Below are 4,026 nucleotides of genomic sequence, written 5' to 3'. Positions count from 1 at the left end.
TCGGGGACTTGGCTAGGACAGGAATGCTGAGGCATGGGCAAGACACTGAGAATTTTTTTTTTGTTTGTTTTGTTTTATTTTATTAAGATTTAGTTATTTGAAAGGCGGAGAGGAAGAGAGAGGGAGAGACAGAGAGAGAGAGCGAGAGAAAGAGAGAGAGAATCTTCCATCCATTGGTTTGCATTCCAAATAGCTGTGAGTGTGTCTGGAGTCTGAAATTGCATCTGGGGGTCCTCGTGGGTGGAAGAGGGCCAAGAACTTGGGCCATTATTATTTTTTAATGCTTTCCCAGATGCATTAGAAAGGAGCTTGAGCAGGAGTGGAGCAGCCAGTGCTCAAACCAACATTCTTACAGAATGACCCACCCTGCAGGTGGGATCTTAGCTGCTATGCCACAATGTCAACTCTTGGTAGGGCTTTTGGAAAGAATGTGGTGCCTACACCGTGGTGCCCCTGGTTCTTAGGCCCTTGGACTTGCTGTGTTGCCTACACCATGGCGCCCCTGGTTTTTAGGCCTTTGGAACTAGTTTTACACCACTGACTTCGCGTTTTGGAGACAGCACATTGCTCCACAATTGCATGATCCATTTTCATATTAAGTCCCATCCTTTATTCCTATAAATTATCTATATCTTCCTACTGGCTATGTTTTCCTGAAAACCTCAAGAATACATATCCTTTGGCCTCTGTTTTCTCATCTGAAAAGTGACAAGCTATGAGCATTTTTAAAGTTGCAAATATGGCGGCTTAGAGTTACAGGATCTTCAGGGTGAGGTGGGAGGCTCAAGACCCAGTGTTCAGTTCCTGTCTGTGGGAAGGATAAAACAAACAGATAAACAAACAAACCAAAACCAAAACCAAAGTCAAAAGCAAACCAGCATCCCAGCAGAAATGTCTTGGGAATGTTCTCTTCATCGGGCCGGTCAGTCATCCTGGTCTCGTCAACCCTTTCACTTTGCAAGACGCCCACCTGGGAAAGCTCATCTGCTCTACTCCGTTTCAGCCAGAAATATCCTCTCACAAACTCAGAATCACAGTTGATAAAGTATTTGTACACCCCATGGCCAAGTTGGTACATAAAATTAGCAATCATGATTTCAGTTCTTTTATTCTTTATTGATGTATCCCCGCCTTTCCCCCCATGAACTGGTGTTTTGCTCAAAAGTTTCTTGTTATTTAAATTTTACTCACCAATGGATATGCATTTTTGTCTCAGGACTGGGAGGGAAAGGGAGGCTGTGGAGAGAGTGGCACTTGTAATTACAGGTAATTGTCATAATTGCCTCTTGTTAAACTCAATTGGTAAAAAGTAACAAGGAGAAAACCAGTGATGCAAATCGGTGGCCCCTCAGTTCAGCCAGAGGTGAAGACAAGCAGCAGAGGACAGATCAGTTCCGCTATCAACTGCACGGGGGTCATCCTTGCACTTCCTCATCGGTGACCCCTGACCCCTGCAGCATCAGGCCCCTGCAGCCTTGCTCATTTCTTCTTGAATCCCCTCCAGATTGGATCTATGCAGGGTTCCGATCCACCACTTGTGCTGTTTCTCTCTCTGCCCTCCAACCTTAGCACAGCTCAGACTTCACCTGTCCACGCTGCCATCTGATTCTACCAGTCTTCTGTGGCCTGTCTTTTCTCTGGCTTTTCTTCCCCCAGCCTGTTCTGTTTGCTGCACAACATCGTTTGGGCTGAGCAGCCTGAGTGGGCTGGTGGGATCAGTGGCTGCTTCTGTCTGGGATCTGTCTGTCAGCAGGGTAAACTACCTGAAGGCTTTGCTTCTTCTGCTTCCCCTTAAGCACCCAGCATGGTACTGAGGACAGAGTGCTGTTCCACAGATCCTTATGAATCATGAGTGACTGACACCTAATCAACTCACAACGCTCCTCTGATCAAAACCCTCTGATGACCTCTCCATCTTACTCACGGGAGAAGCCAAAGTTCTGTAACATAGGATGAGTGATGAACAGCTTGAGCCAATCCCTTCTGAGCTTGCTTCCTATAATTCTTGCCCTGTTCATTGGAGAATGAACTGCCAGGGCAGGAAGCCTAGCGGGTGCTGGTGTCTCTGAATATTATATGTGAAAACATAAGAATAGGATATGTGAATGGGGCCTGGTGCAATAGCCTAGTGGCTAAATCCTCACCATGCATGCACCAGGATCCTATATAGGCACTGGTTCATATCCTGGCTGCTGCACTTCCTACCCAGCTCCCTGCTTGTGGCCTGGGAAAGCAGTAGAGGACAGCCCAAAGCTTTGGGATCTTGCACCTGCTTGGGAAACAGCAGAAACTTCTGGCTTCAGATCATCTAAGCTCTGGCTGTTTTGGTCACTTGGAGAGTGAAGCAGCAGGTGGAAAATCTCTCTCTCTGTCTCTCTTCTCTCTGTATATCTATCTTTTCAATAAAAAAAATCTTTTCTAAAAAAAGATCTATTTGTGTTTAGGAGCTCAGTGGTCCCTCCTACCCCCTCCCCACTGCCCACCTTCCCCACCTGCCATCCTCCTTTCTTGCTTTTCTTTTTTCCCTCCAGTTTTCACTATGATATACTTTCATTTCCTGTCGTATTCTGGTTTAAAATTCAGTAACGAAATTGGGCCAACATGGTGGTACTTGTACTTCTAACATCCCCTATCAGCGCTGATTGGAGATGTGGCTACGTTGTTTCAAATCCAGCTTTCTTCTAAAGCACCTGGGAAAGCATCTGATGGCGTAGCCCTTGCTATCCCCGTGGGAGTCCCAGTTCCCAGTTCCTGGCCCAGCCCTAACCGCAGCCATGGTAGCCATTTAGGGAGTGAACCAGAGGATGAAAGATCTCTCTTTTTTCATCCTTTCCTCTGTCTCTCTCTTCTCTCTCCCCTCCAACCCCCCACTGCTGTCATTTTGCTTTACAATTTTTAAAAAAATAATAGGATTGTTTCCTTCCTCTTCTACTTTGAAGGGGAAGTTTTTCTGAGTTTGGACTCACTGTTTTAGTTGTGCTTCTCCGACAGTGCTGGCTAGGTTCTGCCTTGCCCTGTAGGTCTACCTTGGAAAGGAGGAGTTGAGAACCTAGGTTCCCAGCTTCTTCTTCCCACATTCTTTTTTATACTCCAGAGCAGTGCTGTGAGCTGAGTGCTTCTGTCTCCTGGCTGCCAACTGTGTGTGGAAACCCTCTCTTCTGAGGTGACAGTGTCAGGAGGTGGGGTGACTCGGGAGGCATTCGGGGTGCGAGAGAGGTGGTGAGGTCACCAGGGCGATGATCGGGTCACAAGGAAGGCATCAGGCTGTGAAGGGGTGACTGGGTCATGAGGCAGCATCCTCACGGTCAGGATGACTGTCCTTATCAAAGCGGCCACATGGCTTCCTCACTCTTCCCGCAGCGTGAGGACACAGAGAGAAGACGCCCTCTATGAGCTGGAAAGCTCGCCTTCCAGGCCACCAAGCCTGCAGGCCTCCGGGGTCTCCAGAACGGAGTGACAATACAGGTTGTAGTTACAGCCCCTTTGCTTTAGCAGCACTGTGTTTGAGCAGCCCAGATGGAACCAAAGAGGAGCATTTTTTTTTTCTTTTCCTTGGAAAGGAATTTGATGTCTTACATTCCTGGTAGCATCAAGTATCACGCTTCAGATTTGATACAAGAAAATTTGACCTCAGTCTACCAGATATATTTTCTTCATCTTTCTCTCTTTTTAAAATTAAATATTTATTTACTTAAAAGAGTTACAGAAAGGAATAGAGGGAGAAAGAGATCTTCCATCTATTGGTTCATTCCCCAAATGCTGCAATGGCCAGAACTGAGCTGGTCCAAAGCCAGGAGAACTTCTTCCAGTCTCCTACACAAGTGCAGGGGTCCAAGGCCTTGGGTTAGCCTCAGCTGCTTTCTCAGGACATTGGCAAGAACTCAGGTTCTTGGTTATCATCTGCTGCCTTCTTGGATGTACCAATGGGAGGCTAGTGGCAGAGTCGCTGGGACTTGAACCTGCACTCTGATACGAGATGCCAGCATTCTGAGCTACAGTTATGAAAGAGGCTATTTCTCCAACTAC

The sequence above is a fragment of the Ochotona curzoniae genome, unplaced genomic scaffold (genome assembly GCF_017591425.1).
Source record: "Ochotona curzoniae isolate NIBS_2020 unplaced genomic scaffold, NIBS_Ocur_1.0 contig_3498, whole genome shotgun sequence".
Taxonomy (NCBI): domain Eukaryota; kingdom Metazoa; phylum Chordata; class Mammalia; order Lagomorpha; family Ochotonidae; genus Ochotona; species Ochotona curzoniae.
This window is presented reverse-complemented; position numbering follows the sequence as displayed.